The sequence below is a fragment of the Macrotis lagotis genome, chromosome 2 (assembly GCF_037893015.1).
Source record: "Macrotis lagotis isolate mMagLag1 chromosome 2, bilby.v1.9.chrom.fasta, whole genome shotgun sequence".
Taxonomy (NCBI): domain Eukaryota; kingdom Metazoa; phylum Chordata; class Mammalia; order Peramelemorphia; family Peramelidae; genus Macrotis; species Macrotis lagotis.
In genome coordinates this window covers 65,262,693-65,284,799 of record NC_133659.1, presented here as the reverse complement: position 1 = coordinate 65,284,799, position 22,107 = coordinate 65,262,693, and the positions used below count along the sequence as shown (strand labels likewise).

Genomic DNA, 22,107 nt, shown 5'->3' with positions numbered 1-22,107 from the left:
TCAACCCTCTAATATACTTTGCCTTTTATAATTTTTTTATTTATAAATATAGTGTCCATTTTGCAACCTTTTTGGTAGTTAGTTTTATTTTCTTTGTTTTCTGATAGGGAAGAGCTGACAATCTTTCTCAAGATGCCCCCCCCCCCTTAAATCACACCCTCTGATATGGTTCCTTTCTATCTTGGTCTGAGAGGGAACTCCCATTTACATTTACAGCATTTCTTTGGCAGGATTAAAGTAGGAGGGAAGAAAAAGAGAGAGTGTGAATGCAGCAACAAATAATATTTTCTGTAATATAGAGCTTTATAAATTTAAACCCTTCCAGAACTGATGAAATAAGAAAGGCAGAGAAAATTCAAGTACAACATTCCTTCCTTTTAAGAAGTGCTAATCCAGACAACATAACGCTGACAGAAGAAGGTACTATCTCCACCAGTTTGCAAATGAACTGAGGCCAACTAGATTTGAATCACTATGGATCAGCAACTAAGGAAGCAGCCTAGCTAGGCTAGATCCTGAGTTTCACAAAGGATTATGTGACAGACACAGGATGTGTTCTGATGATTAGCAGGACAAAAATAAACAAGTAAATATAGCTAGACTGGGGTCCACATTTATTTCAGGAGGAACAATGCGATGTGGTGCTGTTAAAGCATCTTGACTTAGAATTAAAATGGTCATATGTAAATAAGAATGAAAATGAAAAATATTGGGGGGTTGTCCTCCATTTAAGATAAAGAAGATCAACTAAATAGTTTAATACAATGTCACTTTGACAGACACATTCAGAAGTTGTTGAGCATGCACTTCGGCTATTTCTGAAAGCCCCATCTATTGTGAAATTTGTAAATATGTTAAATGTATCATATATCCTTATAAATTATTTCTCTTACCCATTACTAGTTTGTCTATCCTTCCCCCAATTAGGAGTACCCAAACTAATGAATCTTATGGGGTCTGGTAGCAGATTTCTCTGGAATTATAATATACTTGAAATAATAAATATGTGCTATAAAGAGTATTGGTTCTACAGATAGAGGGCATGAGTTCAAATCTTTGTTTTTTGCAATTTCTTATCTATGATATACAGGGCAACCAGGTGGTGCTGTGGATAGAGCATTGGACTAGGAGTCATGGAAACTGAGTTCAAATTCTGACCTCAGTGTGACTATGAGCAAGTCATTTAACCTGGTTTGCCTCAGTTTCCTCACTGGCAAAATGAATTGGAGAAGGAAAGGGTAAGCCATTCTTTTATCTTTGCCAACACAAGTGGAGTCAAAGAGTCAGACACAATAAGACAACTGAATAAACAACCTATGATATGGCTAATCTTTCTGGGTCTCAGTTTCTTCATTAATAAAACCAAGAGTTTGACCTAGATGATCTATCTCCCAGATCCCTTCCAATTCTTTGATCCTATGAGAGTTAGAAGACCTGGGCTTGAATTTAGGCATGATACTTACTGAATTCCTCCATCAATGCAAATCAGCATCTCTGCAACTTATTGTCTTAGGGAGGTTCCTGGAATTTTGAGAGGTTTAAGGGTCTTGTCTGTGCATCAACAGCCACCATGTTTCAATCAAGATTTGAATCCAGGTCTTCTTGGAAATGGGTACCTTTTAAAATCTAGACCTATGATTCCATCAGTGTATGAAATGCCCTCTGTCAGATATAGAGCATCTTTCAATCAATTAATAGATCACCATTGAGTTTGGAATTTTTAGTCCTAGAGAACTCCCTACTGCCTGAAAAGTTTTATGATTTGACTAAGGGGATGGAGTTAGTATGTATTGCAGGAAGTTTTCTAACTTGGATCAACCCTGGGTATCACTCAAATGTAAGTTACTAATAATATCGATTTCTCTCCTTGAAATTTAAAGCTGGATGGCTAGGTGGCACAGTGGATAGAGCACCAGCCTTGGAGTCAGGAGTACCTGAGTTCAAATCTGACCTCAGACACTTAATAATGACCTAGCTGTGTGGTCTTGGGGCAAACCACTTAACCCCATTTACCTTGAAAAAAGTAAAAAAAAAAAAATTAAAACCGATGAATTCCTTGAATTACCTAAGTAAACAACATTTAGGAAGATATGAATATCAATGATTCTTGCTCTTCAAGAATTCAGAGATTATTTGCAAAACAATATAGTCATGCAAAAGGTTAAATAAAAATACAGAGTTCACATAATCAATATAATTCAAGCCATGCTCAGAACAATATATAATATATTGTTGAATTTATTCTTAAATAGTAAAATAAATTTTTGTTTATAAATTCAAAAGGGAGAGAAGATACTTTTGTATAGAAGTATATATCATACATATGTATATATATAAATGAAAAGAAAGATATATGTATTTATATATACACACACACATAAATGAAGAGAATGACTTCTTAATAAATAGCAAGTTATGCTTGCATGTCCAGGGTGGGGGAATCAATCTATAGCAGAAACAAGTAGTTACAAGGATATAAAGCTTTAGGATCCTGAATGGCTGAAACTGTTTTCATTTTTTGTGACATTTTAAAACAAATTTTGTTGCTATAGTTACATAACCATATCAATCTAAAAATCTCATTTAACCAATAATATCTTTTGGGGGGAGGTGGTAATAAGCAAGTCTTAGAACATATGTCCTTCAAAGTCAAGAGTTGAGTCTTTTGTTCTGTTTGGCTTTGGTTTTGAGGCCTCTGGCACTTTGTAGGTACATAAATAATATGTGGATTTATGGGAAAAGAACTGGAAAATATATCACATGCCACAATCAAATCAATGTCATGGGTTAGTCATGATTTCAATTTCACTGAAAACTCTAGGAGTATAAGGATTATGTCCTGTCTCAACATATCCCCCCTGGAATCTTGCATAGTGTTTTACACATAGTGAACATTTACTATACATTATTGGATTGAATAAGCTGAAATTTCTTGATACTAATCTTATTGTACTTTACACAAAATGGTTGAAGAACTAGAAAGTCTCATTTCTAAAAGCCAAAAGAATTCATGCAGATCTGTCCTCCTGAAAATATATGTGTAAGAGCCACAACTTTCCAAACTCAAATAAATTAGGAAGAAACCATACATACTTGGCTGTTTATGGTCATTTCTATATATTTTTACTCAAAAATAGTACTTTTCATTTAGACAGCATGAGTAATAATTGAAGGAATAGGTTTTTATGCTTAGGCAACTCTCTATCCCTCACAGATCAGTTGCTAATTAATTTGAATTTGGTAGACGGGTTTTCTGGCCTGGAGTTCCTTTATGCCAAAAAATTGCAAGTCGTACCTAAAAATCAATAAGTGAATGAATAGCTGGATGAATGTCTGCTGCCATTAATCAGAACCACCTTTCATTTGTCTTAGAAGAAATGTCAGGGAATTTCTCTGCAAGGAAAAATGTGAGTGGCCAATGGAATCAGTGTGAACAGATATGCAGAAAAATAGGATTGAATCAAGTTGAATTCTGGTTGATTACTTAACTCACTTTCTCATGGTTCCACCTACAATGTTTTGTGATGAAAGACACATTTACAGGACAAAGTTGAAGTCCTTCTGTCAAAAAGTTATGTCTTAGTTACTTTTTACATTTTCCTGCTATTATAAAGAAAATAGTAGGATTTAAAAGGTAAGTCAGTTACTGGAATTCAATATGTTCAAGGGCTGTGGTGACAGATATTAGAGAAGAATACATGAAAGCATGCAATGCAATCCTCAAAAATATTCTTTTGCATTAGCTCAATTGAGGACTTATATCTTCCTCTGAATTAACATGTTCAAGCTCACTTTCTTTGGTTAAATCCTGTACCATTGAATAGTAAATATGAAAATTTCTTGTACCATATTTAATCATTACCATAAACCCCTCAGACACCATAATATTTTCAAAATTAAAGCTCTCTATATGTTTTTAAATCAATTTTGAACCTTTTTTTTGTAAAACTTTTATTGAAGAGAAGGAATTTCATGAAAAATGAGTGCTATGTTTAAGTCAGGGTTCATTGGGACCTTTTTGAGTCACCCAGCTCAATACATAGGAAAAGAATTAGATTTCTCGGTTTCCCCCCAAAAGAAAACTCAATCTTAGGTATTAATTGGTTTAACTATACTGAAAGCTTATAAATTGTTATGATTGGAGCAAAATAAAAGTCTGGTGGAATTAATTAACAACGCTATTCATGATTCCCCGCCACACACACACATTTCAATATTTGAAAGGATAATTAATCAAATTGTTACTTGAGACAACTAGTTTGTATCAGAGATCCTTGGGGAAGTTTGCATATTTTGGGTATTCAATATGTAATGGTGATGAAAGAACCCAAGAGAGGACCAGGGAGGAAAAAGTAGATGGCAGTGGGGGAATATCTACGAGCTTATGGTCAAATAATACTTGGCAAATCTCACCAGATCTGGTAACCTTCAACAACGAAACTTACCAGTAGAAAAATGCCATCTAGGACGATTACACCAAAAATACAAATATTAAAACAGAACCAGAAATTGCCAGTGAAAAACAATGCCAGACCTAATAGCACTGATCTTACCAGAAGCAATTTATTATGACACCAGAAAGCGCTCTTTTCATAGTAAGGGCTTGAAATGAAAACTTTAACGCTTCTTTAAGACTTGAGCTATAGCACAGCTTGAGCCAGCCAGCCAAAATAGCTGAGGGGAAATGGGAAGGCCACATGTGGAACTAATTACTCATGTCGAGGCTATGACAAAGAACATTTCTCCAGACTTTTCATGGGGGCTTCACTTTCAGGAAGTAGCTATAATGACTGTTCGAGTCTAGAGCAGCCTGCACGTTGCTGACAGATCCAAGGGAGGAGGAGGAAGAGAGGAGGAGGAGGAGGAGGAGGAGGAGGAGAAAAAGAGGGAAAATGAATCTATTTGCCCTTTTTTGATGAGTAAATACCATAAAGTTCCACAAAAAGTCTCCACAGGCTTCCAAATGAGCCCTGACTTCCACCATTCACCCTTCTTGCATCTGTCTCTCTCTCTCTCTCTCTCTCTCTCTCTCTCTCTCTCTCTCTCTCTCTCTATCTATCTATCTATCTATCTATCTATCTTCAGATTCCTTTTTCCTGCAGAGAGGAGAGTATGCGTCTGCTTCTACTTTAACTCACTTTCAGTTGGCTACAGAGAAACAGTCCATCTTGACTCTTTTTTTACAGCTTTTCCATACTGGGGCCCACTTCCTGCCCAATTGAGGAAAAAAATCTGGCCTGAAGATGAAATGACTGCTTAGCATTACACTAGAACATCTGGTACCATTTTATGCACAGACCCATGTCTGAGAGCAGGCGATTCTAGCGGTCTCTCCAGCGGCACAGTGCATACCCAAACCTCCCTAGGGTGACATCATCCCATATATGGACTCTCAAGCCCAGCCCTCCCCCTTTTCCTGGTCCTAAATTCATTGCCAGATCCCCAGTCTGCTGCAAATGTGCCACGTCAAGACTGGAAATCACAGCACTTGAGTGTGATTCGGTCGGTGCTCCAGAGTGCGAGGGGAAGCAGAGAGCAACCCCCTGATGCAGGAAGGGAAGCTTTTCCCAAAGACTAAAGAAGGATTTAAAATAAATAAATAGAAGCGTCCGGAGATCCTGCTCCGTCGCCCCAGTGTTCAGACTACCTGTTCAGGACAATGCTGTTGTACAGTAGTCTGCACATTGGTTAGACTGGGCAAGGGAAAGCAGCGGCGTGGACTCTTGGGGACGCAAGTTGCTCTGACAAAGGAGAAGACAGTGGTGGCTCCCCTTTTTCAGATCTCATATCCAGTATTTTTCTTCACAGGTTTTGCACACTAGGGAAAAAGGAACGATAAAGGGACCCTGTGGAAAAAAAGGAGGACTTCTGAGTGGTGCGGGGGAAGACCTTCGGGTAAGGCCTACTTTGGAAGAACACCTGGCCTCTGACCTGGCGGACCTAGGTGACCTCTACGTTCTTCCAATCATCTCGGCAAGAAAGATGGAGCTTGGATGATTTACTTAGAACATATGCAAGACAGAGAGGTAGATATGATGATCTGGAGAGAGGTCTATCGGATACTTAGAGAGATAGAGATGTATTTCATGAAATTTTGTAAATATTATATCCCTTCTAAGCAAATTGAAGTTAGAATCCCTTAGGGGAACTTGGCTCTTGAAAGTAAAAAAGTTTGTCCAGTCCAAAATTTAAGATGGGACTGAAATCGTTGTAAAGTCTTAGAAATAATTTAAATGAGCTAATTGGCTTACTAAAAGATCGTCCAAAGGATAGCTGGCTTAAATTATGTAATAAGAGATTGTATGTAACAGCTTAGAGTTGATTGGATCAGCTTTGGATAAAATGAAACAAAAATACTATTTCTAATCCTATAATGTGAGTGGAGATACTTTTCTAAAATTAATACACAATATGTATTTTTAAAAGTAACTGTTGGAGAAAAAAAACAGAGCCCATAGATGAAGTTCCTCAGAGTTGATATTGGGACAGTATACAAAATATGCCAATATTTTTAAATTAGTTAACAATGAAAAAGAGCTTGCCAAATTTTTACCAACCAGACAGTGAAGAGAGGACTAGCCCAGGAAAATATAGTCAAAAAAGATCAGATTAAGTCAGCAACATAACAAGTCAAAGCAAAATCAAAACAAACAAAAAACTAACCAGTCTCCCTGCCCCAATAACCCCCCCCCCAAAAAAAATCCCACAACAACAACAACAAAATCCCTGTAACTTTAGGCGTCCTAAAATTGATCTATGTATTTCTACAACAATCTGAGAATGGTAAATAGCTACTAAGTCACCTTCTTGCCGATATTTTGTGCTGTTATTATTCCTCAGAGCATTTAAAATGATAAGTTACTTTGTCTTGAATCCCACTGATAAAAAAGGAATTTGTAAACGAGGGCAGAAGTTTTCTTTGGTGAGTTTCCAGCAGTCCTGGAAGAGAAGAGGGGTTGGGCGATCGGGGGGGAGGAGGAAAATCCTCAAGTTGAATGAAATCCCCAAGGAGAGAATAATACAGAAAGTCTGAACTGCAATACGATACTTGGTGAATTTTAGAGTCTGGTCCCTCAAAGTAAGCTCTGGTAACAAAGCTACTATGATCTCCAAAAAGTTAAAATAATAATGATGATGATGATAGTAGTAGTAGTAGTAGTAGTAGTAGTAGTAGTAGTAGTAGTAGTAGTAATAATAATAATAATAATAATAATAATTAATAATATATCCTAAAACCTCTCTATACATTAAAACCTCCATTAATTTTTAAGTGAAAAAGATTGTCATTCCTGAATTATCTCATTTTTAAATTCTTTAAAGTCATTATCTCAGCAGAATTTCTAAATTTAAAATGTGAGTTTGTGCTGCAAAAAAAAAAAAAAATACAACTCCTGACCCCAATGATTAGGACTCTCCAATTCTGTTTTTACAAAGTACACCATACCTTAGAACAAATGTCTTCAGAAGTAAATTATCCTCATTCCTTAAAGAACATATTCTTTCTAACCTAAGCAGGATTTTGTTATCTTTTCATTTAGAGAGCACAATATTGGCACATTTTTGCCTATGAAAACTATTACTTTTTTATTAATCATTCCACCTATTGGAAATGAGATTTCAAATCACACAATTTATCTTACATAGAAAAGTTCTAAATTTATTAATCTTTTTGAAATCAAAATTCCTACAATATCCTTATTTCTGTTTGGTATAATTACTGCAGGCAATTAATGCCATAGAATTTTGGTAATGTTTACAGTTTCTTGAATTTTCTGTTTTCTAATACATGGAAGTAGTTTTCATCAGCATTCAGTTTTTATTATACTGGTAAATGTGTCTGTTGTATGGGGAATTTTTATTCTTTTTAAGAAAGAAAACTCAGGTTAATATCTTTTAGTTTGGTGGTTGCTATTAGTATTCTCTATTGTAACTTTAACACCAATTTCCCAATTCCCTTGTACATTTGCCTCACTTCCAATAATATATTTACATGCAAAATTTTGCACTGATACAAATTATAATGGAGCAAGGATGAACAATACTTAAATGTTCTTTAGTGAAATATATTATAAAATAAAACATGACTAACATCTTTTAAATAGGAGAAGCTGAGCAGCATGTGGAAATGGTAAAGACTCAAAGGTCTTCTATTAGTTACATCAATCTTAATATTAAATGACCTTTCTGATTTTAAGAAGTTTACTCCCACTGATTCTCCACCAATTTTTTTTCTTTCCAGATAACTTTTAGTCTGAAGACTGAAGGTGGAAAGTCTATTCTTGGCATCAGTTTAGAAGTGGGAACAGAGAAAAGAGTATAGAAGGATAGTTCTAGGAATAGAAAGGACATTTTATAAAATAGTAGCTAAGAAATTTTTATGTCCACCCAATGTAAAGAATAATGCTGAACATAAAGCCATTTTAGTGGAGTTTTAATAATTGAATAGGAATTAAGATTAATTCAAAGTTTTGTTTTATATAATATAAAATATAAATATCTGCATTTATAAAAAAAACTTCGAGTGCAAGGTATTAGTTTATATATATATATTGGACATATGCAGACATCACAAGATAAATTTTAAAAACAGATCCTTTTAAAGATAAAGACTGCACCTGAGTTGTTAAAATATTGTATTGATTTTAAAAGTAAACATGTAATACTTCAGCAATGAAAGACTATTACAGTGGCACTTAACCAGCAGTACCAGAACTAAAACTACTGGATTTTACGGTGAGTATAAGCTTAGAAAATTAAGTATTTACAATTTAATAAAGACAATATGGTTTTCATGTATTGCCTTTATTACCAACTAGTTTATACTTCAGGGGAATAAATATTATTTTAGATGGAAATACAAATATTGAACTCTATCTCTAATTCTGTAAATTACACTAAATAGTTCAGAAGGAAATTTTCTTTTCCCCAAATCAGAGATAAATCATAGTTTTTAAAATTAAATATTAAAAGTGATCTATTTCTATATCCATAGTTTCAATGAAATACCTAATCAGGAAAAGGTTGAGATAAAACTATTAACTTTTTAAATCTAGAAAAATAATCCTACTATATAGCTCCAAAACAAAGAGATTAATCTTATAACAATATTTTTAAATACTAATTGATATTTTTCCTGCCTTTCATCTATGTATTTAATATTCTTCAACCTTGGCATTTTAGATAATGGCCTTGGATAATGTGTTTGTATTGATAAAAAGACTTAAATATACTACCCACCCCCACTTCCATCCTATGGACCACCCAAGAACATATTTCACTTTGTGAGAAGGATTTTAGGCAGAAAATCCCAAATGTTTCCTTTTTACATTTTTGTGGGAACTATAAGTAAATTGAAAGAAAGAAAGAAAGAAAGAAAGAAAGAAAGAAAGAAAGAAAGAAAGAAAGAAAGAAAGAAAGAAAGAAAGAAAGAAAGAAAGAAAGAAAAAAGGAAGGAAGAAAAAGGAAGAAAGGAAGGGGAGAAAGGGGGAAAGAAAAAGAAAGAGAAAGAAGAAATGCTTGATAATTTAGAAGAAAATAGATTTGGATAATTCTGCCTTCATTTAAAAAAAGTACAAAATACTCATTCTTTTTCAAAATAATCTGCTTTCCTTTTCCTTGTTTAAAAAGAACAATTTCACCTCAATATTGTTCAAAGAATCTGATCTAAATACATATCTACCCCCAAACAATTAAAAATAAACAAAAGGTCAGACTTTAATTTCAGGGGGCAGGAAATTTCCGCATCAAGGCTAAAACTGTTAATTTGCTTCATTATGCTTTCATGAGCTGCATTTTCTAGAAATGCAAATTTCCTCTAAGATTTCTGATGCAGTTTATCAGTTTTGATGCATAAGATTGAAGATGTAGGTAGCTGGGACAATTTATTCCTAATTCTATTTCGTAGCTCCAACAGAGAAAGCAAAATTTTAAAATTCAACTTCAAATAATTTCTGATTGTGTGTAAATTAAGAGGAAACAATTATAAAAGAACCCAATAGGACTTAAAAATATACTATTTCAATAATAATCATACAAATATCTATTTATATTTTAACTTCCTTACCGATCTCTTTAAATGATATTTTATTTTCATTTAACTTTTTAAAATGATGATTCAAGATGCATCCTGTAGTTTGTGAGTCAAAAAGAAAACATTTCAAAATATTTTGTACTCAAAAAGTATACAGTGCCACTCTTTAGCAAGTGAATATGTAAATACACATACACATAATATATATCTACATATACATATGATATCTACATTGTATGTATTATAGGAGTAAAACTTAAGAAGTACATAATGGGAGAAAAATTTGTTATTAAACAACATTGTATTTCTGCATTAAACATTTTTTTAATTCCCTGAAAACAAACTTTAGTCACTAATTGATATCATACACTGATGATGGCCTTATAAAAAGATTCGTTTAATTCTTTCCTACTCAAGGATCTCAGATTTATTTTGGAGAAGGGTTCATATAACAAAGGAACAAATCCTTAAAAATTCTAATTTTCATTTATTATAGCTAAGAGATCGAAATGATTAATTAGAATATTAGTTTTAATACTTCTCACCTGTAAAATTATAAAGCTACTATAGTTTTTGACTTTTTCTGTTTCAGATTATCAGTGCAAGCAAAGGACTTCTTGAAACACTTGTGTCTGACTTCCGTTGCCTTTGTGAACTTTTAAAATTATTCTTAGAAAAATCTCCCATTTTTAGAATCTTAGAAAATTAGGAAATAGGACCCTCTTTTTCATCATAAATCCCACTGGTTGGTATGCTTGTTTAGTTGGGAGTTGCATTTTTAAAGGAGTGATGGGAAGATAGTTGGACAGGGCAAGAAGTTATAACCATCTGTAAATGAAAATTACTTTTTTATAATCAGAGCAGGAACAAATGTTAAGATTTGACCTTGTGGGGTGTTATTGACCAAATACCTGTTAATAAAAATGAACTCTAATTCTTGTACAAAGATTAATGAAAGGTTCTTTATTTTAAATTTTCTAAAATGAATTTTAAATGATAGGAGTTTTGAGATTTTATGATCCTCTTTTAATTCCGAGCAGTGCCCTAAGAAAATCCAAAATAAATTCTGAACTCCTTGTGGGGTCAATATGTACTTGCTTATAATTTCTGGTTTGGGACACACCCTGTTGTGCATTTTGAGAGATGCAAAAATTGAGCTTCTAACTGCTATTTTATTACAATTACAATAGGCACAGTTAAAAACACTTGTATTTTAAAGGAAAGAAAAAATTGAAAATAATTTTCTGTTGCTTTCAAAAAATATTAGTAAACAATGTTCTTCCTTTGGCAAATTCTCAAGTAAATTGATTATATACAAAAGTGGAATAGTGGGTTGCCAAATATATTGCATTTGTTGATCTTTTTGGAGAAGTCTATTTCCAACTAACTGACAAGTTTCTTTTTCATAGACAAGATTATGGGACTTATCTCTAACTAAAAACTAAGTGTAAACATAGCTTTTATCTTTAACTTTGGTATTAAAATATGCAGTGTTTACAAGAAGAGGAAAAACATCTGGTTCAATTACTCTGCCTAGGAGTGCATATGAGCAAGCTGTAGCATGAAATGGATTTAAAAATAAACGCTCTGTTTGGTTCCCCCCCCCCCCCCCCAATAAGTGAGGTTTCTGTTATCCTCCAATTTCATGTTAGTCTATTTGGATCTAATGTATAAATGTGAATTTTTGAATAAAATCAAAAGTCTCACTTGTTCAATAGTTCCATAATATTTTAAAGTTTAATTTTGTTGTGTGTTTCTCTCCCTTTCCCTCTCCTCAAAAAAAATTCCCCCAATCTGGACTGGTCCAGATTGATGGTATCTGCCCATGAGCAAAGGAGCCCTGATGGAGCCGAGGGATTGGCTGGACGGAGTTGTCATGTGTCTGCCTGTCTACACTTGCTGTGCAGAACATCCTCTCACCTGTACAGCAGGCACAGACAGGCAGTCACATGACAACCCAGCCTGAATGACCACCAGCCAATGAAAGCAGCTCTCTCAAACTATTACATCTCCACCAAGAGCTACAACCAAAAAAGACTGAGCACAAGTGTGGGGAGGGGAAAGGAGGGATCGGTATTTCAGTCTGTTGGTTCAATACTTAAGTCATGTGTGTATTCATATCATAAATATTATTTCATTATTATTTAATTTGGTTAGACTATTTTGAAACCCACCCAAAGTTAAATGAGTGGTGCCTACAAAATATAATAAAAACCCATTTCTGAAATTTTTTCCTGTGCTTTCTATAGTACTCTTTTCCTAATTGTTATTAATTCACTAACGATGAATTTTTATTTGTACACGGTTTTACAGCACCACTGTAATCAAGACAACAAAAGGTGTTTCATCCCAATGCTTGAAAAATGAGTGAATGATACCTTCAATTTTACCTAATAACTCCATAAATTAACTTCTTTTTTTCCAATCAATGATTTTTTTTTTCTCCAGAAAAACTTCAAAATAAGGTGGAAGGAGAGTGGCCCCAAGGTGTAGGAAATTGAGACTAATGTATTCTCACTAAGGTTAAAAGAACTCTAGGAAAAAGAATAATATATTATAATGTCCAGAATTATGGAAATCATTATTCCTCTCCTTTTTGTCCCAACACATTAGAAGCTTGTAAATAAAATGTCATTCTTTTATCTCATGATACGTAGTTTTATTACTTTAGTATTTTTTCAGAAACTTGAAAATAAAATGTCATTCTTTTATCTCATGATACCTAGAGTATTATTCCTTTAGTATTTTTCCCATCAAATATCTACTTTTACTATAATTTGAGTTTGGGGAAACAAGTCCACAACATTCTCTTAGATCAGACAGCTTCTATTTTCTGTGAGCAGTCAAATACATTAATACATTACATGACTTTCAGAAAGGGTAGGGCTAGATATAAATGGAAATTAACTGTATATTTTGTCTTAAGCTCTGAGGAATTGTCTAAACTTCAGGAAACACTTGATTAACCAAAGGTCAAATAATTTGAGCTCTCCTGTGTATAAACCATGAAAACAAAGGAAGGTGACAGAGGCTTTCATGAAAGGTTGCTGTCAAGTATGGTATATATATATATATATATATATATATATATATATATATATATATATATATACACACACACACACACACACACACACACACACACACACACACACACACACTTTGGTTTTTTAACTAATCTCTTTCCCTTTTTCTGTCACAAAAAAATGTTTTGGGCTTTTGGGGGGTTTTTTTGCTTTGCTTTTGTTTTTTGGGTGTGGAGGGAATAAATAAGGAATCTCTCAAGCTTCCCAGTCTTATTCAAATTTCCCTTGGGATTTAATATTCAAACCTTCCACTTTTCATTTTCTTTTCAACTAAAACATGTTACATTGACAAAGTTCATCATCCATAAGATGAAGGATTTGGATTAAACATTTTCTAAGCTCTTCCAATCTCCAAATTCTAGGATTGAATTATTCTATTTGCAAAAAAAGTGAACCTGAAATCTCCACTTAGAACAAATTAAAATATGAATTAATATTTTGCTCTTAATAATCAATGGGCCAAACTTGACATTGAAAATGCACTAACTAAATTAAAATGCTTCTAAATAAACTTGGCTGTGAAGTTTTCATCATATAAGTCACAAACTCCAAATGAAGCCTAGACCTATATGTTTCTAAGTATGTGTGTCTTATTTTTTAAAAATATTTTAATGAACAATTCCAGGTCAGTTTTCAATTCAAAGTGTTTTATGAGAAGTTTTCAAGACCCTAATATAGAAACAACACATAAGGAATCACTCTACTAAAAACTGAAACCCAATCTCTTCTGACCTGTTACTTAACAACTCTCAGAACTATACAAAAGCCAAGTCAGAAAGTGAAGAGACCAACTTTAGGGAGACAGGAAATTCCAGAGTTAAGACCAAACTCTGAATTTATTCCATTTTGCCCTGTCGTGCTGCATGCAGTTTCTTGAAATATGTACATTCAGCTATTAAGCTCCTGAAAGAGAAGTTTCTCAGGTTTGATAGATTATCATAAAACAGTAAAAAGGTTATGATTACAGTTTACTGAACTTCAATTTTCTAAGTTAAATGGAAAAGGCTATATTCTAAAAGAAAGTTGAAGGAAATCTAAATTTCTCTTCTAACTGCAAGATACTAGAATCTTTTGATTAATATCTAAGTAATAATACATCCAGAATGTACCGGCCAAGGGCTACAGCTTTCATTTCAAAAATGTAAAGGATCTTCACTCAAAACATATGGTTAGGATTATTAAGTATAAGACATTTACTCTTAACTGCTGATATACAACATGTTTGCTTTTTCGACATTCTGGATTTGTGAAAATATTTGCAAAATGGCTGTTAAGTCTTTTATTTTCAAAAATCATTCAAAGAGGCTAAGGCAGTCACTTAAAGTTTAATTTTCCAGGAAAAATATTTATCCACCCATTAGAGACTACATTATGAGTTGTGGATTGGGTTAATTAACACAGAAAATGAGATGAGGTTTGGAAGGTATTTTCATCTCATTTGAAACAGACTGCACAACTAAGGATATAAAACAATAGAAAACTCTATCTTAATACAATAGAAATAAGGTACATATGTGAATTATATCAGTGCATGGAAATATTTGTAGTGAAATAATAATAAGACACAGAATCTGGCAGATGTACCCTGATTATAACTATTTAAAATGTATGCCTGTGCAGTAGTAAAGACTGAAAGAAAACGTGGAGTAATATAAAGTTTCATATTTTAATGTTCTGTCATTAAAAAAATTGCTTGAATTCTTATTTAAATGGCAATAGTCTGTTCTATGGGAATAGGAATTGACATGATATAATGATAAGTCATCATATTGTGGATCGCCTGGGAACGTACGTGGAGAGTTAGGTCTATCTTCTTATTTCCTAACAGGAGAATTACAGTTATCATTGTTACAAATAAGAATAACACTGGGTAAACATTAGTGTTATGGAAGCATATAATCTCTTTTTCATGTTATCCAAACACCTCAAACCACAAAAATTGAGTTCATGACATTTTTGAATCCAAGTTCAGAAAGTATCCTTATTTGAATCAGCTTTTTTAGATTTTCTTTAATAGCATGAGGTTAGTGTATTTCCACTTGAAATGCTTCTGTTTATATTCCCCTAAAACCTTCTGAGTATCCCTTTGTCATCAGAGTAGTACTATAACTTTTCATCTTCTCTGCTGGCCTATCACAAATATTTATTTAAGCTATGATTGAAGACTGAAATAGTCAACAATAATTCACAGACTTCTCTTGACTATCAACATACATAATAAAATCTATTTTCCTAGAGCAAGGATATTCTGTAATATTAAATTCATGCTTTGTGCTTGGGTGAAAAGGTATAAGATTTCTCTCAAATTTTACTTTGATATTAAAATAAAGTTATCCTGAGCTCCAGTGCTTCTTTAATGACACAAGAGCATACTCTGTTTCCATCCTACCTTTTTTCCTAACTCCCCTTCCCTGCTCATTGCCCACATTCAATAACCATACCAGAAGTTGGTGAAGTCAGATTTGCCTATTATATTACAAAAATTATCTACATTAGTTAACTCTGGAGTAGGATTTTTTCTACTAGTTACATTTTTGTTAGTCGATGTAAGAGATAAAGTACAGTAAGATTTAAGTATGACAAAGGAAACTAATGCCTGGCTTTTATCCTATAGATGCAATAGTCCTAATAAAACAGGAAAGTTTATAAACCTCAAAATTAATAAAAGGGCCCCAGAATAAATGAACAATATATGAAAAATTATGAAATTCAAATTCTTTTCAATTTCTATGTAATAATGGAAATTATATAGTACTATACTAAAAGGACTGGGAAAAAACACTTCAATAACTATTAATGCCTTCTCTTCAAGCTTACATCCCTTTAACTCTGGAAAACAGGGTAATTCAGAAGAGTCTTATTCTTACCATCTTGCTCCCATTCAACTCAACAACTCAGAAAAGGTGATTTTACTGGATGAGAACTATTACATAGATATGCTGCCAACTGAATGTTGAAATACACGAATTCAAACAGGCAAAACTATGACTGTATTCTTTTATCTGTATAAGCAATAAACAGCTCTCCTTTTTTATGAACTTGATAAGAAACTAAGCAAAAAATCTAGATACAAAATCTTCATAAGTTTAGAAAGGATGTCTACACTTTTGTGGAACAATTGATGTTCTCTTTCTATAATCTTGGGAAATATATCAAAAGCTAATTCAAAATTCATTAATTAGTAATCATTGAAAGTTCAACTTAAGTCAAGATAAACTTTTAAAAATTATATATATATATATATATATATATGTGTGTATATAAAGACATAAACACTGAAAAGGACTATTCTTTACTGCATTAGTATGCTAATTGCTGCTACACTAATTAATACTAATTATAAATGTCTAATTTTTAAAATCCTTAAAAATTTTTAAAAACTACCAGAAAACTGTTAGAAGTTAGTTTGGAAGTTAAGAAGCTAGATGGTGCAGTGAATGGAGTACCAGACCTGGAGTTAAGAAGACTCATCATTCTGGGTTCAAATCTGACCTCAGTCATTTATGAGTTGCTTGACCCTGGGCATGTTATTTAACCCTATTGCCTCAGATGTTACCTCATGTGTAAAATGAGCTGGAGAAGGAAATGACAAAGCACCATCTGGTGTCTTTGCTGAGAAGACCCAAATGGGGTCATGAAGAGTAAGATATGACTAATCAACAATAAGCCACACTCAGAAATGGTTTATGATCCAGACTCTTCCTTCTTACTCATAGAATCCAATCAGCTGCCAAAAATCATCCTTTTAATGTGCACAACATGTCTTCTACATGTCCCCTTTTCTCTACTCACACATTCTCCACTTGAGTTCAGGCTCTCATTCCCTCTAGAGTGGAGTATTCCAACATCTCCTTCACCATGTTTCTAGCCTCAAGGTTCTCCTCATTTCAATCCTTGCTTCTCACAGCAGCCAATGCAATGTTCCTGAGCATGTGACCTCCCTACCCTATGCGCCCATCCTCCTTTACCCCAAGTCAATAAATTCTAGTGGCCTATTTATCTCTGGGGTCCAACAGAAACCCCTCCACTTGGCAATGAAAGCTCTTCACAATCTGACTCCTTCTATGCTTTCTCATGCCCTGCAGATCACTATCCAGGTTCCAGCTATATTTCACTAGTTGGTGTTCTTTCTATACAGTCACCTCCCCTCTCAGTGGCTAGGCACCAATCATTTCACAAGCCTGAAAAGACCTCTTTCTTCACCTACTTCCCTGACTTCTCTCCAGATTCAGATCAACTGGCCATCTTCTACAGGCTCCCTTGCCTGATCCCCAACCTGTTGATGTCTCTTCCTCTAATATGACCTTCCATCTACTCTCTATATGTCTTAAACATTATTACTCATGCAGATGTTAATCTCTCCCCTATCCCCCCTCCCTTTAGAATATAAACTCCTTGAGAGAAGGAACTATTTTTGCCCTTTTTTTGAATCTCCAAAACTTAACTCAGTGTCAGACATAACTAAATCTTTAATAAACGTTTTCCTTTAGATTGAGCTTTCCTAATTCAACTAAGCCTTCCTAACCAGTTCAAATAGTCAAGTTTTAGTATTAAAAAGAACAAGGAGATTCAAATCACAGGCAAGAGGCTAAGAAAATACTATTAAGATATACATGTAATTAATAAGATCTATGTTAAAACATTGCAGATATATAGACCTCGAATCCTTAACACAAAGGTTCCCTTTGTTCAGTAATTCAATCATGTTCAACTCCTCATGACTCTGGACCCTACTATCTATATGGTTTTCTTGGCACTTCAAACCATTGTTTGCCATTTCCTTTTCCAGTGAATTAAGGCAAAAAGAGGTTAAATGATTTGCCCAGCCTTACATAGCTAGTGTCTGAATCTGGATTTTAATTCAGTTCTTCCTGACTTCAGTCTCAGTGCTCTATCCACTAAGCCACCTCTCTGCCTCCTAAAAGAAAGGTGAGAAGAATTATTTTATATATATTACTTCTCATCTCAGGACAGTATTACAACAAAGGCACGATAAAATATAAAGTGAATTCAAAGAGTTCAAAAAGTTTTGAGTTTCAACCAACTTCCCTCTTTGGTTTTAAATAAACTTTAGTAGCCATTCTTTTAATAGGTAGCCTTTTTGGTTCCTTTGGAGTAAATGAGTTTTAATTTTAGGTTGTAGAGCAAGGTAGATTATTTTTCATGACAAAAATCCTGATAAAACATAATCAAGACCTTCTCCAAGCATCATTAAGAACTTTATAGTTGCATAGAATATACTTTAAATACCACTTTAAATCAGCTAGCTAAAGGATAGTGATAAAGAAACAATTCCATTATAATGTACAATGAAAATATTTAAGGTATGGCTCATAGATAAAAGAAATCAAGATCTAGGAACTGAAGATACAATAAAGAACATTTAATTCAACCTCCTATTTTTCCACCTAAGGAAACAGAAACTCAAAAAGTAGTTTATTTGATATTACATAGTAAGTGGAAGAGATGGAATTGAATCCAAGTCTTTTAATCCTAAATCTAGTGAAATTACATCACCATATTGTTTCTCTGATTAGTCTACAATTGAGAGACTTTCAAATGTTTAAAGTCTAGATGACTACTATATCTAGCCAGCTAAAGGAAGCAAACTATTAAAAGGTTTATTAGAAAAATGTGATTACTATAAACTTACCACTCACCTTAAGCATGCCATTCATTTACACCATTGTTTTCTCCATTTGTGTTTTTGGATAAAAAGCTACATAGATAAGAAGAGATTCACCAACAACAACTACAAATGGTAGAGTGAGGAACACAGACATGCCACTGTGGATGAAGGCATCTGGCACTGATCATGTTTCTTTCCTCCTCACTCTATCCTATTCCATATAGAGAATATTTGGCCTAACTTCTAGCTCATGTTCCTTTCTCAATATGAAATGAAAAGGTCCTGAAAATCAAAGAAAATTTGCATCAAAAAATACTGCCCCAAGGGGCAGTGAGGTGGTACAGTGGATAGAGCACCAGCCCTAGAGTCAGAAGTACTTGAGTTCAAATCCAGCTTCAGACACTTAATAATTACCCAGTTGTGTGACTTTGGGCAAGTCACTTAATCCCAATGCCTTAAAAAAAAAGAATACTGCCCCAGGGACAAGTGTTATTTGCAAGAGCAAAATCACATATACAATTTTCAAAATACTTTCCCATGTATTTTCTCATTAAAACCTTGATATCCTTGTAAGGGAAGATAGGAGAGGTTTACAATTCTGATTGGCAGAAGAGCAAGTCAAATTTCAGAGTCACTGTCACTTGCCTATGATCATTCAAGTAGTGATGGAATCAGAAGGAAACTAAGTATCTCAACTCCTAGTTCAGTGTTCTATATGTTATAGTAATAACAGCTAGTATAAAGTAATTTTTTATTTGTTTATTAAATATAGACTTTTTCTAAATAGATCCTTTCAAAAGCTTAAGAACTGATAATTTAAGAATATGCTAAAATTATTTTACAATCCACTGGTATCTTTTGAAAACTCTTTATATATATATGTGTGTGTGTATGTCTGTTTGTATTTGTGTGTGTATCTGTATTATGTGTGTACGCATATCTCTCTGTATGTGTAGATCACATATATGTGTATATATAAAATCTCTTCATATGCTGTTTCCCAGAGTCTGCCTTGTAGTTCCCTCTTCTATGTTTCCTGAGGATTGATCCTCCAAGTTTTACCTGCTGCCTACTTTCTCAACAGTTCCATTTAGAATCCCAAGCATGCCTCACCTCAAGTCCCTCCAGATTGCAGCATGGACTATAGGCTCTCCCCCTTCTCAAATTATTTTGTTATAGATCTCTGTGTATGATATATTCAATAAAATATAAAATTCTAGAAGGTGCAATTTCCATATTGTTTCTGTGGCTCCAATTCCTAGCATATCCATAGTAAATGCTTTAATAAATGTTTGTCATTTTTTAGGACTTTTCTCCAGTCTCCTGAAATTGGTTTTAGAATCCAGGAAACAAACAGAAAAAATAAGAGCTCATTATGAATTCTTAAATAAAAAGTTAGTGACAAATCATGACAATTGTATACTGTATAAATCTGCATATATCTATATGGATATATACAATTTATACTGTAGTTATTTTATTACTTAAGGGTGATAACAAGGAAAATAAGGAAGATGCTACCATATTTAGAAATATTGTTCACAGACAATGAAGGAGATATAAATATATCCCATAAGGAGAAACTACAATTGATTCTGAACATAAATACTATATATAATTTCCAATAAAAACAAAGTGAGAAAGCCTCTTAGGACAGCCCTATAACAGTCTATTTAACCTATATTATAACTGAATTACATTGCCAATAGTTTTATAGATCCTAGCCATCATTCTAGTACTATTTCTATGAGAAAATATATTTTGAGTTTGAACTCAGGACATCAGAATGACATCTCTCAGGCCATTTGGATTCTCAACCCCACCTATGAGTAAGGTCTCTTCCTGCCCAAATGGTAGGAGTAAGCTGTCTCTCCAATTTGGGTGGGAAGTATATGAACATCCTCCTAATTAGGTCTAAAAAAGATAAAGGCAGAACTCCTTATACCCTCCCTTACACTGACAACACAAAGAGATCCTATCTCCTGAAGGAAGGCAGATCCAAAGGCAATGAGCAGCAGCTGTTGTGGAGCCCAGAAAGTATGGTCATGACTTCGAATGGGAGTTAAGCTTCCCTAGTATCAGCCCTTTTATATGTTTGAGTCCATCATAAGTTGATTGCCTGTAGAATGAAAGGTACCTGTGGTATCTTCAGAACAATGCTTGCACTGTGTTAATGCATTACTGTTAACCATTTCAATTTATTATTGTTTAATAATAGCAGTAATGCTGATGATGGCTAACAATCACAACATTTTAAGGTCTCCCGTGTATCTCACACCCTACAAAGCATTTTCCTCACAAGAATCCTATGGAAGAGGTAGAACTAGGATTATTAGTATCATTTCTTAGAAGAAGAAAGTAAAAGCTCAGACGGGGCCATTTAACTTAGACAATGCTATAGCAATTTAGTGGCACAGCCAGCATTCGAAATCGAGTCATCTAATTCAGATACAGAACTCTTTCCGCCACACAATCCTAGCTTCTCTTGTTTGGTTCCAAAATCTTCTGACAATTTATTACTGTTTGATTATAACTATAGAACGTTACAATATGTCTCAACCAATAATAAGAGAGCTATAAGATAGTGACTATAAATATAAAGCAATTTAACATATTATTTCCAATTCAATAATTGGGAAATATTTAATAAAATGTATGTTTATATAAATACACAAGTGTAAACATAGATATTGGAGACAAATTTTAACATAATTGGGATCAAAGAAGAGTGAATAGAGAAAACAAAACCTTTCCAAAATATATTTACTTAAAATATTCAAGATAATGAATTTTTAACCATTCAAGAAAGTATTTAAAACAATGTTCTAATCCCCAATTGATTGATATACACTGTCATTTTGAGAGAAATGCATGCAAAAATTCATTTAATTTTTCAAATACTGAAACTTAGAAATCTCCAAATAACTAATATAAATAAATAGAAGATCAAAGAATGTAGACTGTTTCCCTTTCAAGCATTGGTGTTTGGTGATCATGGCAGTCTGTTTTTGTTTATATTCCCCTTGCTTAGTAGGGAATCATATAGGAGAGTAACAATGAGGAATAGAAGGAAGAAATGCCTGGGAAACAGGGGTAAGGTCTATGCAAAAACCATGAAACCTAGTCAGTCTTAAAAAATGACTTTTCTTCAAAACTGCTGAAATAATATACATGTTAGAAATTTAGCATGGATACCTCCCCATGCAGGTCAATGCTGAGAGCCAAGAGAATTGGGATTTGTGGCACAAACATTTTTTATCCTGTCTGCTAAAACATTCCTAAAAGAATTACAAAATCTTCATTTGAAAAACCTGAGGAGACCATTAGGTCCAATGACTTCCTGAACAAGGGTCCCTCTTAGC

General features: G+C 33.7%; 1 protein-coding gene across 9 annotated transcripts in view; it reads right to left on the bottom strand.

Annotated features, from left to right (window-relative positions):
- The window catches only part of DNM3 (dynamin 3), a 670,943-nt gene that overhangs the window by 326,453 nt on the left and 322,383 nt on the right, over positions 1-22,107 (bottom strand). The gene's annotated exons all lie outside the window — the stretch shown is intronic.